The sequence below is a fragment of the Rhinoderma darwinii genome, chromosome 3 (genome assembly GCF_050947455.1).
Source record: "Rhinoderma darwinii isolate aRhiDar2 chromosome 3, aRhiDar2.hap1, whole genome shotgun sequence".
Classification (NCBI taxonomy): domain Eukaryota; kingdom Metazoa; phylum Chordata; class Amphibia; order Anura; family Rhinodermatidae; genus Rhinoderma; species Rhinoderma darwinii.
In genome coordinates this window covers 213,620,521-213,643,056 of record NC_134689.1, presented here as the reverse complement: position 1 = coordinate 213,643,056, position 22,536 = coordinate 213,620,521, and the positions used below count along the sequence as shown (strand labels likewise).

Here is a 22,536-nt window from a genome sequence, read left to right as displayed (position 1 = left end):
GTCAAAGGTGTTCTCAGGGTCCAACAAAAGGCAAAATGGGAACAGCAACCCCTACTCCGAACCATGGGATGACTCACTCCTAATTCCACAGACAGCTTACAGAGTAGATGACAGTATCTTCTTGAATCAGATATTATTTATTCATGCCAAACCTGTGCATACAAAGTTAGGCGATGTTTCAACCCCATATAAATGAGAATTCCTCAAGCCTAATGCCATAAATGTGTTCTCAGGGTATGACCAAATAAAGTTTATCGCATTAGGCATTATATGTATGCAAGTATACGCTTCATGTAATACCAATGGTTGACACTAGGATATTCACTGCAATAAAAGGTCCATGTAAGGCATGCATGTGGATCTGTTTGGTGGCGATCCATAATATAAGACTCATAGAATTCCTAGAGCCTATATTGTACCTCTGTGTTCCTCCATAGGAAATCCATAAGATCCCTCGTATGCCATGTTACAACGATACTCTACCCTTGAAGCAATGCGAGAATAGCATTGCCCCATGAAGACTTTATACTGCAGCAGATCTATAATACAGGTCTGTAGAATGTGCCATACTTAATATTGCCTAGTCCCAAATAGTTATATATACAGTATGTATACTAAAATTCAACCCCCCCCCCCTCTGCTTGGTTTGTTCAGAGCCCAGTGTTTAAACAGTTTTTGAAAAAAAAAAAGGAATGCAATGACCCCATGTGCAATGGTGATCGCTATAACTTCTGCCAAATGTGTTTGCACTTAAAACTGAGATGAGTGGGTGAATAGTTATTCATTCAATTAATGGGGTTTTTCAAATTTGTTAAAAACCTGGCTGGGGTGATGGCATAAAACAATAAAATACTTTTTACTCACCTGACAAATCCCCCGGAGCTCCAGCGCAGCCACTCCAGTGCTCTTCACAGCTCTGCGTTGACAGTGCTGCAGCAATGACACGCCATATATATATATGTATATATATATGTATATGGCACAGGAACACTGAGGCCAGTGATTGGCTACAGCGATTACGTGGGTATACGGGGACGTCATCGCTGCAGCACTGTCAATAAAGAGCAAAGGAAAACTCTATGTTGGCTGTGCTGGAACACCGGGGGATTTGTCAGGTGAGTAACGGGTCTTTTATTGTTATATGGCATTTCCTGTCCTTAAATTAAAAATATTTAAAAACGGTAATAAATGTAAATCACATTTTTTTTCGCATTGTCAATAAAGAACCCTTTTAAGTGTTTTAAAAGCCTTAATAAATCCACCATGATGGAATCAAATGACTCAATAAAACATAAAAAGTCCAAGGGGGTGAATACTTTTTATAGGCACTATATGTTGTTCTATTTAGTATTCTTTTACTTGTTTTTTCTTTTAGCTTTTTATTAGAATTTGGTTTCCTCATAGGCCCCTATGTGAGATGTATTATTTATACTATTTGTACACAATGTATTTGTTTTATCATTAAGGACATGACTTTTTGCTCTCTAGTAAGCTGCTAATACTCGTTTGTTTCAGTATAAGCCTTTATTTTATTTGGTTTTGAAGAAAGTAAAATCTGCCACTTCATTTATATTTTATTCCTACAAAGTCAGCGGAACTTTAAAGTTAATATTTAATCATGCCCTGTATGTTTTGCTGCAGTATGAGGCAACACATCTTTTGTGTGTTATTTCAGAACTAGATATGTATGGAATCAAAAGCAGGAATGAAAGCGAACAGCAGTGTAGCTTGCAGTGTGTTGACCTTTGCAGCGTTGGAAGTGCTGCATGAAAGGGCTTCCCAAGATGACTTCTAGTACTTGAAGGCTGCACACTTCTAAGTCATACTGAGATGTATACTAATTACTCTTAGTCTTTCTCTGGTCTTGCAGCCACATCCAAGAACCGGATTAGGAAAAAAAAAAAAGTCTGGTGTCGATATTCTTACCATCTGTGATTTTTTTCCAAAGTCCAAATACCCTTATATTACTATTAAATGCTACTGGTAAAATACTGCCCATTGATAGAAACAGCTAAGATATGTAAAGAACAATGAATAAAAAAACAAAAACCTATATATTGATCATTTTGGCGGTATTCCCAGACAGAGCATAGCTTTAATGCTTTTAGGCTTATTACTGGAGAATGTCAGCCAAATGCTTATGATTTAATTTTCTCTCTATATTCCTTTACGTCATCTCTCCTTTCCCTTCTCTCTTAATGAATTATATCGGCCATTTCAGCATCCCTCTTCTAATCTCTTTATGAGGACTGGCTGTGCCCTTCTCTCTTCAGCCTTTCATTTGTCTTTGATCACCCTTCTTTTTCTATATGTTATTGCCATCTTTGCCATATATTTCTTTTCAGTTTGTCCTTATAGATCTTTCTCTTCATCTGTCCGCACATCTGTCTCTGACCTCCTTGTTTATTTTCATATGATATCTAGAACTGCTCTGCTCTTATACATTTTATCTACATGTACCTTCTCTTAAAGAGGCTCTGCCACCACATTATAAGTGCCATATCTTCTACATAATGTGATCGGCGCTGTAATGTGGACTCTCAAGACACTTCAGTAACGTCAATGTGTGAGTATGTGACTGCACATCATGATCTAGCAAGATCACTATGTGCTGAATAAATGAATGGAGAGAAGTGTATGACGCTAGTAAAAAAGTAAAAACACGCCCAGTTGGGCATTAAGAAAGTCATTAGCATAAATCTAAAATAGGTCATAACTATTTTTTCTAAATAAAAACCACTGCTGTTACCTACATTACAGCACCGACCACATTATGTATAAGATAAGGCACTTATAATGTGGTGACAGAGCCTCTTTAAACACTAATCATCTCCCAGATTGCTGCCCAAAAAAATGACCTGTCAACATGTTGCCTCTTATAGAAGAAAAATATAAATAAATACATGTGTATTTGTGTGTATGTATAGATATTGATTTGCTCATGTGTATCAATGATACCTGCGTTTTTTATTGACTTCGAGTAGCACGTTGTTGCTTTCTCTTCTGACTGCAGATGCTCTGTTTTAGCCTGCCTCAATGGACCTGCCAGTTCTCCAGACATGTCTGTTTTAGTAAATAACAATGAATAACTCTGCATTGTGCCATTCCTCTGTTATTCCTCTTGGAAATGTACGCATAAACTAACAACTGGGTGTTACCATTCCCCTTTTCAATGGGGTTTGTCCCTACACAGTCTGATAATGTCAGCACAGCTTTCCCATAGCTGTGTATAAAGACAGGCTTTATAGAGGGCTTATCACCTTTCTTGACATTTTTATTTTAGCAAATAGCAATTCTCGAACATATTTTCTTCTGTTATTCCTTCTAGAAATTTAGGAAAAAACTTGTAAAATCCGTTTGTCAATTTATTCATAATTTTTAACAGAGGAACATCACAACATAGTGTTTTTAGGAAAGATGCTCCAGAATTATTTCATGGGGACTGTAACTATTTAGTAAAACAGGCCGGTCAGGAGAGGTAACAGGTGCTCTAATTATTGGCTTTGTGTTCCATCTTAAAGGGAATGTGTTGCTAGAAAAAAATGTATTTTTTTTTTAGTTAAACAATTAGTGTATAGGTGATTAAACATTGTTCTAATTTTTTTTATTTTTTTCACGAGTCAGGAAATATTATAAATTGGATTCTAATTTATAATATTTCCCAGTGCTGGTCACTAGATGGAGCAATTCCCAAAATTGCAGCATTGCATGTGGTAAAGCAACCACATTGCTTTATGCTGCAAAATTTGGGAAAACTCACTCGCTCTAGTGAGCTCTCAGAATCCCCCCTCCTTTATCCTGGCTAGTGCCGGGAGAAACGAGGGGATTGAACGGTCAAACCTCCTACACTGTGTGTCGCCATTTTTTGAGCTAACACACAGTGTAGTAGGTTAACATACACTAGTAAACACACAGTAAAACACTTACATACACAGAAATCACTTACCTGCTCCAGTCGCCGCCGCTCCCTCCGGTCCGTCCACTCCGTCTGCTACCACCGCTCCAAGTGCACAAGTCCGGAAGCCGCGACCGGAAGTAGTAATCTTACTGTCCGGCCGCGACTTCCGGTCTACAGGAAAATGGCGCCGGACGGCGCACAGTTCAACTTGGACTGTGTGGGAGCGGCGCATGCACCGTTCCCACACAGACGGCGTACACCATAGTGGATGGAACGGGCCCCGTTCGCATTCACTATGGGACTGTAGCTGCCGTACTCAATGTCTGTATGTGTCGTTAATCGACACATACAGAAATGGAGAAAAAAATGGCAGCCCCCATAGGGAAGAAAAAGTTAAAAAATAAAAAAAAGTAAAAACACAAACACACAAATAAATATAAAAGTTTTTAATAAAGCACTAAAATAAAACTGATGTAAAATTTATTTTTTTCGTGACACTGTTCCTTTAACTCTCTGTCTTAACGTGGTACTCCAACCTCTAGCCTATCTGAGACCACTTTATCTCAGTGTATATGGGGCTATGCTCTGATTATCTTATTTCTCACTGGTGGTTTAGTTGCTTGCGGATTATAATTGTTATGTAAGGGAAATCCTCTCACGATGCACTGATATCCTGGGGAGCCTGAGCTTAAAAATAGCACCCAATGTTAGTGTTTGATATAAGAGCCCCTACTTGGTTATGCATATTTACTAAAAATTTGTTTAAAAAAAGTCTTCAAAACACAAATACTTCATACATTAATTGATACAAGTAGGACACATGCTGGTTTATTTCATGTATGTTTATGTGGACAACTTGTCAATGTAGTTGCTTTTTGAGCCTCTAGACACGAAAGAATCAAAAAAACCATTCTCCAGATGTGACAGATATTGACTGACCTATGTGTAGCATGAGACATTTGTTTCTAACAGCAAGGCTGAAATGCATTAACAAGTGACTAAAACAGGAAAAATATGCTTACAAAATGTTAGGTTAACGTTAGACTGGCAGGTTTATGCAGAGTTTAATTGCTATTGTTTAATTTAAGAGCTATGGACACCTTTGTGCTGATTTTTTTTTTCTTTAATTATTGTTCATTTGCTTTCTAAAATCAAAGTTAAGCAACTTTCTAAATAGTCTTCATTAAAACTGTCCTACTATTTTCCTGCTGTAGACAGGGCCGATTCTAGCTTTTCTGCTGCCTGCGGCAAAAATTGAAATGGCACCCCCCAGATTTTCACTGATATCCCCCTGGCTGTTCTACATCACTAGCAGCCTCCTCCAACTCTTGCGGATGTGCCTTTGCCTTGTACAACTCGCTGCACGGTGCATGCCCAAGTAGTACAAGGCAATGGCGCATCCGAGAAAGTTGGTAGGGTCTGCTAGTGATGTATAACAGCCAGGGGATGTCAATCAAGCATTGAAAGGTGGGTTTGGAGGCAGGACTATGTGACTCTTCAGGATAGCGGCACCAACCTGTGACCCTTTAATGAGTAATTAGCATATAGTGTGCATCATTTTAAAAGTTGATTTTATAGATTTTGCTGCATCTGAAAAAAACATACAGGGGAATGTTTGGAAATATTGTAAGGTCATGTATTACCGCATGGTGGCGGTTCAAGGGGTTGAAATTACCCGACAGGTTCCCATTATATATACAATGAACTGAAAACAATTCCATCTGCCCTCCAATTTTGTTATTATAAATATATTCTATAGAATTATAGCTCCAGAACCAAGCTGTGACATATACAGCTCCAGAAGCAAGCTCAATACATATATACAGCACCAGAACCGAGCTCAGTACATATATACAGAACCAGAACAAAGCTCAGTACATATATACAACACCAGAACAAAGCTCAGTACATATATACAACACCAGAACCAAGCTCAGTACATATATACAACACCAGAACCAAGCTCAGTACATAAATACAACGCAAACACAAATACTACTCAATTTAGTGCAACCCCTGCCGTATAGGTTTGTATGGCGTAAAACTGCAACTCCCAGCATGGGCCGAACAATTGTAAGGATATGCTGGGAGTTGCTGTTTCACAAAAAAAAAAAATCATACCAACGATCGTCTCGCTGCAGATCATACAGTGACTACATTATTGATTAGAGGCAGAATAAACATTTATATTAAGTGACTCACTCGTGACTCAGATTCTAGTTGTTTGATCTCAGATTCTAGTTGTACTTTTTCTCTTTCCTTCTCCATCCGGTCCAGACCTGTATGACGACTTCTCCCAGCCATGACCCATTTCTGCAGTTTGCCGCTCAGATGTCGTCCGCTTCTCACTTTTCAAACATTTATGCACCTATAAACGAAAATAAAACTCACTACGCCCTAAATATAAATATAATAGTGCTATACACTGAACATCTAATTAAAATAGCACAATACGCTGTCCTTGATTAGAATAGCACCATACACTGGTTCCACACACAACGTGCTCCCTGTAGATAGTGCCCCATAGAGCACCCTGTAGATAGTGCCCCCCCATAGATCCCCCTGTAGACCGTGCTCCTTATAGATAGTGCCCTACATAGATCCCCCTGTAGATAATGCCCTACATAGATCCCCCTGTAGATAGTGCCCTACATAGATCCCCCTGTAGATAGTGCCCCACATATAGCTCTCCCTGTAAATAGTGCCCTACATATAGCCCCTCTGTAGATAGTGCCCCACATATAGCCCCCCATGTAGATAGTGCCCTACATATAGCCCCCCATGTAGATAGTGCCCTACATATAGCCCCCTGTTGATAATGCCTCACATATAGCCCCCTGTATATAGTGACTCCCATATAGCCCCCTGTATATAGTGACTCCCATATAGCCCCCTGTATATAGTGACTCCCATATAGCCCCCCTGTATATAGTGTCTCACATATTGCCCCCTGTATATAATGCCTCACATATAGCCGCCCTGTATATAGTGCCTCGCATAGCCCCCTGTATATAGTTCCCTACATATAGCCCCCTCTATAGATCTTGCCCAACATATAGCCCTTCCCTCCTGTAGATAATGCGACGCACACTTTTTAAAGAAAAAAAGCAACTTTACATACTCCCCTTGATCCCGTTCCCCCGACATCCTGTGTCAATGCAGGCCTGCTCTCTTCTGAGCAGATCTGTGGGGCTGTACGGTGCAAGCGACACAATAACGTAATCGTGCCGCTAGCGTCGTTGAAAGGTGCTGATTAGCAGGGCAGAATGACTTGCCCCGCCAATCAGGGCCTTTCAACTACGGACGCGTCGGCGAAAGGCGCTGATTGGCGGGGCAAGTCATGCTGCCCTGCCAATCAACGTCATTGTAAGGCGCTGAATGGTCGGGCACGAACCATTCAGTGCTTATGCATGTAATTGTACCTGCGTTCTATAGACGCAGGTACAATTAGTACAGGAGGGGGTGGCGGAGGCTGGTTTTAGTGGCGTCACTGCCCCCTCAGAGTGGCAGCAGGCCGCCGCCTGAGGCAAAATGCTCATCTCACCTCATGGACGGTGTGGCCCTGGATGTAGAGTCTGTGCAGTTCCTGTAGATTACTGGCTGTGCTGCTGCTTCTGACTCAAATCTGTCAGTCCACTTCTCCTGGCGGGCTGACGTAATAAGCTCTCTCCATTCTCTCAGTGTAAGGCCCCATGCCCACGACAGCAAAAAACCTCAGTTTTTGCGGACCGCAATTGCGGTCCGCAAAAACGGAGCCATTCACTTTCATTGAACACTGACACCTTTCCGTAGCACTACGGAAGGGTGTCAGTGCTGTGGAAATGTTCCGGGAATTATGGAACATGTCCGTTCTTTCGCATTTTGCGGGCCGTGCTCCCATACTTTGTATGGGAGCACGGCCCGAAAATGCGGCTGTCAGTCAGCGGCCGGCCGTGCCCGAAATCGCGGGCCGTGATTGCGGGCACGGCCGTGTGCATGGGGCCTAAGAGATAGCAGCAGGGAGGGGGGAGTTGTGCACAGAAGATTACAGAGTACAGAAGTAGTAAAGCTTCCGAGTGTTCAGGGAGGGCTGATCGCACAGGCTGTCAATTTTAAAGTGTAGATAGCAGAGGGAGAATCACACAGACTGTCAGTGTAATGAGTGAGCTGTGCTGATGCATGAGAGACAGTGAAGGTAGCAGCATTGTGGACACACACAACTCATATCCAGAATGTATTATTGGGAGGAAGACGCCCATAGAATACAAAAGGAAATCAGTTAGCATATTACTATCTTTATCAGAGAGGATCTCAACCACATTAAATCATTTTGCCCAATGTTTCCTAATACATGGGGCAAATGGAAATTGGACAATTTAACTTGCTAAATTAAGAGAGCTACAAAACCTAAAGATTTTATGGGCTGAAAATAGCTTGTTTTTGCCATGCTCTCGATACCCTCTAGTTTTTTATGCTACAAGTATTGGTCTACATGTATCCACCAGCCTAGTCATTTATATTACAAGCTTTAACATAAAGATCTAGGCTAGTGGATATGTGCTGAGCACTACCCCTGGCGTAAAAACCAGCATAGATGGTGCCACACTTATTGCCCCCTGTTGATAGTGCCACAGTGCCCCCTGTAGATGGTGCCACAATTCCCCCTGTTGATTGTGCCACAGTTCCCCCTGTAAATATTGCCACACACTGCCCCCCGTAGACAATGCCATAGTGACCATGTAGATAGGATAGGGGATATGTGTTGACCACTATCCGTAGAATAAAATCAAGCATATATAGTTCTGTATCCAGTGGCCTATGTAGGTAGTGCCCCCTATAGATTGTGTCACAGTACCCACTGTAGATAGTGCCACAGTCAGGGGTGTAACTAGGAAAGATTGGGCCCCATAGCAAACTTAGGACTGGGGCCCCCCTTCCGCTGGGTATCACACAACCCCCCCTTGTAGATAGTGCCTCCCTATAGATTCCACCACACAGCGCCCCCTATAGATAGCACCATACACAGCCCCCTGTAGATAACTCCTTACAGCCTCGAATCCCCCCTGTAGATAACGCCTTACAGCCTCAAATCCCCCCTGTAGATAACACCATACAGCCCCCCTGTAGATAACGCCATACAGCCCCCTGTAGATAACGCCATACAGCCCCCTGTAGATAACGCCATACAGACACCCCCTGTAGATAACGCCATACAGACCCCCCTGTAGATAATGCCATACAGACACCCCCTGTAGATAACGCCATACAGACACCCCCTGTAGATAACGCCATACAGACACCCGCTGTAGATAAAGCCATACAGACACCCGCTGTAGATAACGCCATACAGACACCCCTCTAGATAACACCATACAGACCCCCCTCTAGATAACACCATACAGAACCCCCATTGTAGATAACGCCATACAGAACCCCCATTGTAGATAACGCCATACAGACACCCCTATAGATAACGCCATACAGACCCCCTGCAGATAACGCCATACAGACCCCCTGTAGATAACGCCATGCAGACCCCCTGCAGATAACGCCATACAGACCCCCCTGTAGATAACGCCATACAGACCCCCCTGCAGATAACGCCATACAGACCCCCCTGTAGATAACGCCATACAGACCCAACTGCAGATAACGCCATACAGACCCCCCTGCAGATAACGCCATACAGACCCCCCTGTAGATACAGACCCCCCTGTAGATAACGCCATACAGACCCCCCCTGTAGATAACGCCATACAGACCTCTCCCTGTAGATGACGCCATACAGACCCCCCCTGTAGATAACGCCATATAGACCTCCCCTGTAGATAACGCCATACAGACACTCCCTGTAGATAAAGCCATACAGACCCCACCCCCCCAAAAAAAAAAGTGTGTCATCGCTGGCAGCGATAAGGTGAACGGGGGACCGAAAGTCCCCCGAAGTTCTCCATGACAAGCTTCGGACTTCCGGCGTCTGCGCAGTTAAATAAAAATGTAAGGAGCGCTGGTCACGCATGCGCACAGGCGTGACCGGTGCACAAGTCCTTTCTATGGAGCTGCAGACAGACCCCGAAAGTCCGAGGTTTGTCATGGAGAACTTCGAGGGACTTTCGGCCCCCAGTTCTCCTTATCGCTGGGCATCCCAGGGATCCCACATGTATCCCCTATCCTGTGGATAGGGGATGCATGTCTTTTGTAGGAACAACCCCTTCAGTGGCGTCGCGCTGTATTAGCCATAGCGGCTAGCGGAACCTCCGGCCATGGGAGGGGGGGGCCGTGCCGGCGGGTGGCATGGGCCCCCTCATGCTACGGCTGCTATAGCGGTAGTTACGCCACTGTACATAACCGTATTATCCTGGATATCGTAAAACACAATTAACATACAACGTTACATAACGTTTAGTTGCATTAATTTTGGTTGCATGGAACATCACAAGTTGAGGAGCTGTGAAAGAATTGTATAGCCTCTATTCTCATTATACAGTTAGCTGAATGATTGATACTTGTCACAATTCTACCGTTTTACTACTTTCATTGATACAAGGATTGTATTCTATGCTAATGCATAAAGGGCACTTCATACACCGTGTTCCAAATTATTATGCACATTGGATTTAAGTGTCATAAACATTTAATTATTAGTTTTTCAATTAAACTCATGGATGGTATTGTGTCTTAGGGCTCTTTGGATCATTGTAATCAATCTCAGACACCTGTGATAATTAGTTTGCCAGGTGTGCCCAATCAAAGGAAAACTACTTAAGAAGGACGTTCCACATTATTAAGCAGGCCACAGGTTTCAAGCAATGAAAGGATCTCTCTGCTGCCGAAAAGCGTGAAATAGTGCAATACCTTGGACAAGGTATGAAAACATTGGATATTTCAAGAAAACTTAAGCGTGACCATCGTACTGTGAAAAGATATTTGTGGCTGATTCAGAGCACAGACGGGTTCGTTCAGATAAAGGCATAATGAGGAAGGTTTCTGCCAGACAAATTAATAGGATTAGGAGAGCAGCTGCTAAAATGCCATTGCAAAGCAGCAAACAGGTATTTGAAGCCGCTGGTGCCTCTAGAGTCCTGCGAACCTCAAGGTGTAGGATCCTCCAGATGTTTGCAAGTGTGAATAAAGCTATTATTCGGCCACCCCTAAACAATGCTCACAAGCAGAAACGGTTGCAGTGGGCTCAGAAATACATGAAGACTAATTTTCAAACCGTGTTGTTTACTGATGAATACCGTGCAACCCTGGATGGTCCAGATGGATGGAGTAGTAGATGGTTGGTGAATGGCCACCATGTCCCAACAAGGCTGCGACGTCAGCAAGGAGGTGGCGGAGTCTTGTTTTGGGCTGGAATCATGGGGAGAGAGCTGGTAGGAGTAGAGTTTATGACTGACCACTTTCTTCCGTGGTACAAAAAGAAGAACCTTGCCTTCCGTAGCAAAATTATCTTCATGCATGACAATGCACCATCTCATGCTGCAAAGAATACCTCTGTGTCATTGGCTGCTATGAGCATAAAAGGAGAGAAACTCATGGTTTGGCCCCCATGTTCCCCGTTCTCCTTATTGCTGGGTGTTCCAGCGATCACACATGTATCCCCTATCCTGTGGATAGGGGATGCATGTCTTTTGTAGTCACAACCCCTTCAGTGGCGTCGCGCTGTAGCAGCCATAGCAGCTGCTAGCGGAGCCTCCGGCCATGGGAGTGGGGCCTGTGCCGGAGGGTGGCACGGGCCCCCTCATGCTGCGGGCCCTGTAGCAGCCGCTACGGCTGCTATAGCGGTAGTTACACCACTGGCCACAGTGCCCTTGTAGATAGTGGCACACACTGCTTTCTGTAGATAGTTCCACACAGTGCCCCCCTGTAGATAGGCTAGTGGATATGTGCTGACCACTACTTGTAGCATAAAAACCAGTATAGATAGTGCCACACTCAGTGCCCCCTATAGTGTCACTGTAGATAATGCCACACTTAGTGCCCCCTTTTAATAGATCTTTCTGTAGATAGTGCCACAATGCCCATGTAGATAGTTCTACACACTACCCCCTGTAGATAGTGCCACAGTGCCCCCTGTAGATAATGCTCCCTGTAAATAGTGCTTCATTGCCCACTGTAGATAGTACCACACATTGCCCATGAAGATTTTGCCCCACACTTCCCCTTTGGACAATGCCACAGTGCCCATGTAGATAGGCTAGTGGATATGTTAACCACTACTTGTAGCATAAAAGCCAGCATAGATCGTGCCACACTCAGCACCCCCTATAGTGTCACAGTACCCACTGTAGATAGTGCCACACACTGCCCAAGTAGATAATACCACACAATGCCCGCTGTAGATATGTGACTAATGGATATGGGCTGACCACTACTTATAATAGATAGTTCCACACAGTGCCCCCCTGTAGATAGGCTAGTGGATATGTGCTGACCACTACTTATAGCGTAAAAGCCAGCATAAATAGTGCCACACTTAGTGTCTCCTGTGGATAGTGCCAGACTCTTCCCACTGTACATAGTGCCACACACTACCCCATGTAGACAGTGCCACAGTTCTCCCTGTAGATAGTGCCACACACAGCCCCATGCAGATAGTGCCAAAGTGCCCCTATAGATTATTTCAAAGGTATAGCTAGTGCCAAGTGCACCTTGTATATAGTGCCCCATTACACAAGAAGAATACTCATCTCACTCCATTCCCATGCTTTCCTCCAGTGATGCAGGCCTGGTCTTTTCTGACCAGGCCGGCACCAGCAAAACAACATAGTTGGCGCAATGATGTCATTTGTGCCGTATGCATCATAAGAAAAATGCTGAGTGGCAGCAAAAGGGAACTGATGGTTACTAAAGAAGTATATACAATTTAGTCCAATTGCATGTGAGGGCCCCCCTAAGCCAGGGGATAGTGGGGTCTGGAGCTGGGGTTTCAAAAGCCTCAATGATCTGGCCCTGGTCACAGGGGTGTTCTGGGAAACTGACCTCCCCGGTGCAACCCTGTGTCCTAACATGATTGTAAAAGCAGTTTATCATAGGTCCATATGGCTTTACCATATAAGAGTTGAGCATAAAAGCAATGTATTTACACAAGAGCATGGCAGTCCCGCACATCTGATAACCTGTTATTAAGAAATGGCTCAAACATATTTGCAAAGAAAATTTGTTGAAAGATTCCCTAATGAATAATTACAGTGGGAAACTGGTTTGTACTAGAGTATCCACTTATAGTAAATTTAGAGATAATGGTGTGACCCACAATCTGGTAATCTTCCTCATAATACATTCTCAGAATGTGTTTGGATTTCTGCATTTACAAACATTAAAATGAATGGCATCAATTATTCCCATGTTAGCAAGATTAAACCTTTCTATTTTCTATAATGGAATCTGCTATGTGATCACACAATCATAAAGATATTTCCTCAAAAAGAGAACAAAAGGAGTGGTTTACGCATACAATTTTTCAGTGTGATCTCTTACTGCTAAGCCAAAATTTACCAAAAAGAACATGAGGTTCATAAAACATTCTGATACTAAATAAGCCTACATTCCATTTCACTGGACATTTTTGTTAAAAAAAAAAATTGCATAGCAGCAAAAGATCACTGTAAAATTAATTAGATATCTGTAATTCAATATCTATAATTACATAAAATAATGAGATATCTCGAAGGATACTATAAAATGATAACAAATGTGATCTTCAGTGAGAAAAAAATAAAATAAGAAGCTCCCCAAAAATGTCTGACCAGTGAATTAGATTTCCAATGGACAGAATGTAAAATGGGCCACCCCTTAAAAGCTACATTACAGAATTTTTTTTCCGTTTTTAAATACAATTCTGATAAATAAAACATTAACCCGTTAGTGACCGACCCATCGTGTTTTTACGTCGGTCACTAACGGGCCTTATTCCGATGCCATAGACTTTTTACGTCGCGGCATCGGAATAAGTAAACAGAACAGGGAGCTTTCAAATCTCCCTGCTCTCAGCTGCTAGAGGCAGCTGAGGGCTGGGGGCGTCCCTGCTCTGCCGGGTGAAATCGATATCAGTATCTATCTCACCTGTTTAACCCCTCAGATGCGGTGCTCAATAGCGAGCACCGCATCTGAGTGGTTTTGGAGAGAGGGAGGGAGCTCCCTCTCTCCCCCACCGACACCCGGTGATATGATCGCCGAGTGTCTGTGTCTCCAATGGCAGCCGGGGGCCTAATAACGGCCCCCAGGTCTGCCAGTAATGAATGTCGTCTGCTAGATCATGCCGCAGGCATGACCTAGCAGATGCCTGTCCGTTTTAAACGGACAGGCAGTAATACACTGCAATACAAAAGTATTGCCGTGTATTATAAATGCGATCGGACCATCGCATATTAAAGTCCCCTAGTGGGACTAGTGAAAAAGTGAAAAAAAAAGTTTAATAAAGTTAATAAAAAAAAAATGTGAAAAAAAAATTAAAAACCCACTTTATCCCCTTACAAACTGCTTTAGTATTAAAAAAACAAAATAAAGTAAAAAAGTTACACATATTTGGTATCGCCGCGTCCGTAACGACCCCGACTACAAATCTATTACATTACTTAACCCGCACGGTGAACGTCGTAAAAAAATTAAAGAAAAAACGACGGAAAAATTGCTGTTTTCTGTGAATCCTGACTTTAAAAAAATGTGATTAAAAAGTGATCAAAAAGTCGCATCTACTCCAAAATGGTACCAATAAAAACTACAAGTCTTCCCGCAAAAAAAGAGCCCTCATACAACTGCATCGGCAAAAAAATAAAAACGTTACGGCTCTTCAAATATGGAGACACAAAAACAAATAATTTTGAAAAAAAAGCGTTTTTACTGTGTAAAAGTAGTAAAGCATACAAAAACGATACAAATTTGGTATCATTGCAATCGTAACAACCCGCTGAATAAAGTTAGTGTTATTTATACTACACGGTAAACGGCGTAGATTTAGGACGCAAAAAAGAGTGCCAAAATTTCAGATTTTTTTCTATTCCCCCCAACAAAAAAAAAGTTAATAAAAGTTAAATCAATAAATAATATGTCCACCAAAATGGTGCTATTAAAAAATACAACTTGTCCCGCAAAAAACAAGACCTTATACAGCTATGTCGACATAAAAACATTATAGCTCTTGGAATGCGACGATTCAAAAACGTAAAAAATAGCTTGGTCATTAAGGTATAAATAGGCTGGTCATTAAGGGGTTAACATGTCTGCACAATGTATAGACTGCAAGAAAAAAACTGAGCTGGCCATAACAATGGAGCAGTGTGTTTATGAGTCAGTTGGGAGTCCATATAGAAAATACTACGACTACTAATCACATAACACAATGGCAATATTATAACTGAGCAGCACTGTGAAGGGCCGCCCAGGAGTTTGTATAGGAAATTCTCCAAATGCCATTACCAGTGCCCACAGATATTGGACCATGTATAGTCATCTATACAGGAAGTCATTAACAGCTGGGGAAGAGGAGGTATCAGAGCATGTAGGAAGATATCCTAAGGGGGCAAGGGGAGGCATTTGCATTAATCTTTATCTATCGATCTATCTTCTAGCTCTGTCATTGTAAGTAATCTATGTAGTTAACCCCAATTTATGTGTTCCATTATAAATAGGATTCTAAGAAAGTTTTAAATTCTCATAGAAAACTAGTATAATAGTGTATTTATTGAATAGTATATCACCTTAAGGTAAGAATGGAAAATATGAACAAAAATAGAAAGAGGAATTCAGACTTTGAAAGAAAAAAAAAATGTTGAGCATGCTGTATTCTTTTTTGCCTTCTAATACTCTCTTCCATAACAGACTGAATTGCCGTAGGACATAATTAGCAGTTGGAACTCCTGTAGGCTATTTCCTATACTTGTTGAACTCTCCTTTTTTCCTTTTTTTTTTGCACTAGTAAGTTGGGTCGTGCTGTCAACGTATTCATGCAGAAGATTCTGATAAGTACGATAGTGGCATTTGTCCAAGGCACAGAGTCCCAATTAGTTGTTTCATTGATGGAAGAGATTCAGAAAGAATGAGGGATGGGTACTGGGAAAAAGTTAACAGTCAACTACTTTTCTTTTATAAATGACATTAAAAATAACGTGTCAGGCTGACATCACACTCTGATTCTGCTACAGTCCTTACAAAGATGCTACAAAGAAAAATCACATATAAATATAGAAAGAGCTCCATATCTTACACCCCAGATTTTGTACAACTTGATATGTGGATTTAAAGAGTGATCATTCTTTATCTTTAACTTTATCTTATGCTATAGTTACATTCTTCTATATGCATTTTTTTGGGGCTTTGTTAATACTTCACAAAACATGAGGGCATTTTTTTTTTGTATGACTTCGATATAAATATTATATTTTATTTTTCTACAACTGTTGCTTGCTAGGATCTTTGCTACCCGATTTCAGTTCTATACTTGCTATGGACCATATCGTATATACCAAATAGGGTATTAAAAGAAATCCCCTCAGCTTTGCCAACTGATATTGACACTGTCTGTCTGTCTACCCAGTTGACTATTCACAGAACTTGAAGGTTTGTTGGCATCATTGTGTCAATTATAATAGAAAGTCTCATTCTAATCTCAAACTGTTCAGCCTCTCACTTTATAAAACTTGTATACCAGCAGTATGTCTGCTTCATGCATCCATCACTAGGTCCCTCCCAGATATAATGTCTGATACGCTCTAGCTTTCTATAATATGCACCATTAAGCCATAACGTTGAAACCCTCGTCTAATATTTTGTAGGTCCCCTTCGTGTTGCCAAAACAGCTCTGACCCATCGAAGCATGAACTTTACAAAACTTTTAAGTGTTTTGTGGTATCTTACATCAAAATGTTAGCAGCAGATCCTTTAAATCCTGTTGCCAGGTGGGATCAGACTTATTTTTCCAGCAAATATATACAGTGCATCGCATCTTGCTGCGTACGAGGCTGCATAGCCGCAGATCAGGCAGAGTGCCCATGCTGATCCCTGACCACCCCCGAAAGAGCCTATAATGGGCACGTGAGCATCAGAAGTGGACCATGGAGCAATGGAAGAAAGTAGCCAGGTCTGATGAATCACGTTTTCTTTGACATCATGTGAATGGCCAGGTGTGTGTGTGGGTTGATTATCTGGGGAATAGATGGCACCAGGATTATGGCCGATTCTAGCTTTTCTGCTGCCTGACTCGAAAATTGAAATAGTGCCCCTCAAATCTTGATTGACATCCCCATGGCTGTTCTACATCATTAGCAGCCTCACAAAAAAAAATAAAAAAATCATACCACTAATTATCTCGCTGCAGATCATACAGTAACTACAGTACTGATGAGAGGCAGAATAAACATATACAGTAAGTGACTCATAGGTGACGTCTCCATCCGGTCCAGACCTCTATGATGACTTCTCCCAGCCATGGCCCATTTCTGCAGTTTGCCGCTCAGATGTCTTCAGCTTCTCACTTTTCAAAAATTTCTGTACCTATAAATGCAGATAAAATTCTCATGGTGCCACACGCAATGCCCATAAATATAATAACGCCATACACTGCACCTCTAATTCTAATAGAACCGTACAATGTCTCTGATTTATAATAGCTCCATACACTGTGTCGCACACACATACACAGTGCCCCCTGTAGATAGTGCCCCACATATAGACCCCCAGTAGATAGTGCTCCACATATGGGCCCCCTGTAGATAGTGCTCCGCATATAGTCCCCACCCCCTGTAGATAGTGTTCCACCTATAGCCCACATCCCCTGTAGATAGTGCTCCACCTAGAGCCCCCATCCCCTGTAGATAGTGCTCCACATATAGCCCCCTTCCCCTGTAGATAGTGCTCCACATATAGCCCCCACATACAGCTCCCCCATAGGTAGTGCTCCACATATAGCCCCAACCCCCCGTAGATAGTGCTGCACATATAGCCCCCACCCCCTGTAGATAGTTCTCCACGTATATCCCCCATATCCTGTCGATAGTGCACCATATATAGCCCCCACTCCCTGTAGATAATGTTTCACATATAGCCCCTCACTTTTAACAGAAAAAAAAGAAAAACTTTACATACTCACGTAAACCCATTCCTGTGCCGGCCTCTTGCAATGCCCCTCCCTCTTCTGAGCAGGTCTGCTGGGTCTGAACGACGCAAGCGGCAAAATGACGTCATCCCGCTGCTTGCGCCGTTGAAAGGCGCTGAGTGGCAGGACAAGTTACTCTGCCCGGCCAATCAGCGCCTTTCAACGTTGAATTGTTGAAAGCAGCTGATTGGCAGCTTGCCTTGCCCTGTCATTCAACGATGCAAGCGGAGTGATGACGATATGATGACATCGCGCCGCTCACGTCATTGAAAGGTGCTTAATAGCGGGGCACGTTCCGTGTCCCGCCATTCTGCGCTTATGCATGTAATTGTATCTGCGTCCTATACGCAGGTCAAATTATAGTGTAGGAGGGGTGGCAGCGGCTGGTTTCAGTGGCACCGCCACCCCCTCATAGATGCCGCAAGCCGCAGCCTGAGGCGAGATGCTCGTCTCATCTCGCCTTATGGACGGTGCGGCCCTGACCAGGATGCACTATGGGAAAAAGGAAAGCAGGCAGAGGCAGTGAGATGCTCTGGGCATTGTTCTGCTGGGAACATCTTAGGGCTCATGCACACGGCCGTGATTTTCGGGTCGGCCGGCTGTGGACTGTCAGCCGCGAGCCGCCCGCAAATCGCGGGACATTCACATGGCCGCGGACATTATTTTCAATGAGCCCGGACCGCAGAACACCGCCGTAATAAAACAGGTCCGTTCTTTCTGCGGTGCGGGCTCCCGGGCCATGCACGGACCATAAGAACTACGGTCGTGTGCATGGCCCCATAGAAATGAATGGGGCCGCAATTCTCCCGTGGATTTTCGGTGGAATTGCGGCCGCAAAAACACGTTCGTGTGAATGGGGCCTTACTTGAAGTGAATTGGTTATTAAGACTTGCATATGAAACACCAGTCTTAACCCTTTAAGGAGTGAGCTCATTTTGGCCTTCAGGACTAGCCCCATTTTTTCAAATCTGACATGTCACTTTCTTGGTAATAACTCTGGAATGCTTTCACCTATCGAAGCGATTCTGAGCTTGTTTTCTCATGACATATTGTACTTTATGTTGGTGGAAAAATGTTGTCAATAAATTCATTGCTTATTTGTGAAAAACACAAAAATTTAAAAAATTTGCAAAAATTATGATTTTTCTAATTTTAAATGTATCTGCTTTTAAAACAGATAGTAATACCACACAAAATAATCACTATTTCACATATTTCATATGTCTACCTTATGTTTGCATCGTGTTTTGAACATTCTTTTATTTTTCTAGGACGTTACAAGGCTTAGAACTTTAGCAGCAATTTCTCACATTTTCAAGAAAATTTCAAAAGGCTATTTTTCAAGGACCAGTTCTGAAGTGGCTTTGAGGGGCCCATATATTAGATTTGACCCCATAAATCACACCATTTTAAAAACTGCACCCCTCAGAGTATTCAAAACAGCATTCAGAAAGTTTCTTAAACCCTTAGGTGTTTCACAGGAATTAAAGGCAAATCCGAGGGGAAATTTACAAATGTAATTTTTTTTTAACCAAAATTCATTTGTAATACAGAAAGTTTTACTAGAGAAACGCAACTCAATATTTATTGCCCAGATTCTGCAGTTTTTAGAAATATCTGACATTGTGGCCCTAGTGTGCTAATGGACTGAAACACCGGCCTCAGAAACAAAGCAGCACCTAGTGTATTTTGGGGCCTCCTTTTTTTAGAATATATTTTAGGCACCATATCGGGTTTGAAGAGGTCTTGTGGTGCCAAAATAGTGGAAACTCCCCAAAAGTGACACTATTTTGGAAACTGAACACCTCAAGGAATTTATCTAGGGGTATAGTTAGCATCTTGACCCCAGAGGTCTTTTGCTATATTTATTAGAGTTAGTATGTGAAAATAAAAATCTACTTTTTTTCTGAAAAAACATTTTTACAAGGAATAGAGAATAAAAAGCACTCAAAAACTTGTAAAGCTATTTCTCCCGATTACGGCCATACCCCTGTTTTGACTGACAACAGCATTTTGACCACACAGGTTTTTTCGCTGAATTTAGTGGAATTAGCCGGTGAAAATGAATATAAACATTTTTTCCACTAAAATGTTAATTTTTTTCATTTTCACAAAGGATAAAGGAGGAAAAATCACCAAAACGTTTAAGCAATTTCTCCCAAGTACGGCAATACCCCACGTGATCATAAATGGTTTTTCATTTGAAAATAATTAACCCTTTCAGAACTGATCCATTTTTTTCTTTTTCATTTTAGTTTTTCCCTCCCTGCTTTCCAAGAGCCATAACTTTTTTTTCTTTTTCTGTCAATAGAGTGGTGTGAGGGCTTATTTATTGCGGGAGGAGTTGTTGTTTCTAGCGACACCTTTTAAACTACCATTTATTGTACTGGAAAACGGAAAATAAAGTTCTTTGCAGGCTAAAATTGGAAAAAGCTGTGATTCCTCCATAGTTTTTTGGGTTTCGTTTTTACGGCCTTCACTGTGCGGTAAAAACGACAACTTAAATATTTTTGGAGACTTAATAGGATTAAGGTGATACCAAATTTATACAGTTTTTTTTTATATTTTACTACTTTTACAAAGTAAAAACTATTGGTTAATAAAAAAAAATCATTTAGTTTCACCACATTCCAAGAGCCATAAGTTTTTTTATTTTTGGTCGATTGATGCGGTGTGAGGGCTTGTTTTTTGCGGGACGAGCTGTAGTCTTTATTGGTACCATTTTTTGGTACATACAATTTTTGATCACTTTTATTAATATTTTTTTAAAAGCTAAGGTGACCGAAAAACAGCAATTTTGCCATTTTTAATTCTTTATTTTTTATGGAGTTCACCGTGCGAGTTAAATAACGTTATATTGTAATAGTTCAGACTTTTACTCATGCAGCGATACCAATTTTGTTTATTTTTTAGATTACTTTAGAGGAAAAATGTGAAACAGATTTTTTTTTCGGACTTTAACCCCTTCCCGACATATGACATACAGTTACGTCATAGCCGGGAAGGGGAAGTATGGAGCGGGCTAATGCAGTGAGCTCGCTCCATACGATGCCGGTGTATGTTACAGCCGACACTTCAGAGTAACTAGCGGCATCGCGCTCGAGCGCGATCCCGCTAGTTTAACTAGTTAAATGCTGCGGTCAATACCGACCGCAACATTTAAGTTGTGAGAAAGACCCCCTCTAACAGCTCATCGCGCCCCCCACAATGCAATCGCGGGAGGCGATGGTTGCTATGGCTGCCTGGGTGCCTAATGAAGACCCCAGGTCCGCCATCTTTGTACACCTGATCGGGACCTGAACCAATCATATCTCTATCATGTCTCCGGGACCAGAGGCAGGTGTTTACAGCGCGCTCCGGGTGTCACTGCTACTAGAGACACCCGATCGCTCGGTTAACACCCACCATGAATTCACGTCGGCGCTGAGCTCAGAGCCCTGCAAGCGTGAATATACAGTGAGCTGTCGGGAACCGGTTAATAAATCTACCCCAACCTTTTTTTCGAATGTTTTTATTTTTATATTGTAAATAGTTTTATTCAATTTTCTGTACATGAATATGGGGGCCGCCATCTTGCCTGAGCTGCTGTTCACCGCATTGAGACATATACTTTACAGGAGCCACATGGACCATAGGAAACCGAGAACAGGAGGGACCCTTTGACTTCTATAGGAGAGTGATCTAGGCATATCCTGTGACCTGTGCAGAGGTCATTGTGCAGAAAAGGATAGGAGGGGATCTGTGTCCATCACTTATTTTTAATTGTGAATCCTGTGTTATCTATATAGGGGTGTTAACTTTTATCGTAATCCTGCCTGTAACTATAATGAGATGACTACTGAGAAGTGATCCCTACGGAACAGGAAGTTTCAGTCTTTTGTGAGGCTCAGTGGTCAGAGTTTAGGATAATGGCATGAGAAAATAAAAAAAAATCCTAAATAGAAAAAATATGTCGAACATTTAAACAATAGGTTATTTTCAACACAATCCCTTTAAGTGACTGTAAGCAGAAATCTTGAAAACCATGTGGAATTGAAACAGAAAGTAGGTTGGAAAGTCTTACAAAAAAAGCCATTTATTTGCTGAAACTGGAATAGCGGTTTAATCCCCTTATTGGTTGTTTTCCTTTCACTTGATTTTGTTATCTCTTTTACTAAATTACCTACCATCTACTTTACCCTTTCTGCTAATTAAAATTTGTCATGTATTAGTAAATCAAAAGTTATAGCTACAGCCAAAGTTTAGACATTGGCACATTCCTGTTTTATTGCGACTTTTGCCATTTTTGCATAAGGGACAACCGGAAGTGCCGACATAATGGTTGTCCCTTTGAATCCACTTCTGAGAAACTGAAGACCAACTGTTTTGTAAACATGTTCTATCAATAACAAAGTGACAGTTTTTAATTTTGATAACTAATGTGGGTTTTTGCTAAAGCCATGCCAAATAGCTTGGAAGCATCCATCATTTACATTACTAGCTCTGTTTAGAGAACTACAAAATTCTTTTTTTTACCTTATTAAAAAAATTGCCTTATTTAAGAAGAAAATATGTTTAGAATCCC

At 41.9% G+C, this 22,536-nt stretch overlaps 1 protein-coding gene across 5 annotated transcripts in view; it reads left to right on the top strand.

Annotated features, from left to right (window-relative positions):
- The window catches only part of CACNA2D1 (calcium voltage-gated channel auxiliary subunit alpha2delta 1), a 737,376-nt gene that overhangs the window by 107,322 nt on the left and 607,518 nt on the right, over nt 1-22,536 (top strand). The gene's annotated exons all lie outside the window — the stretch shown is intronic.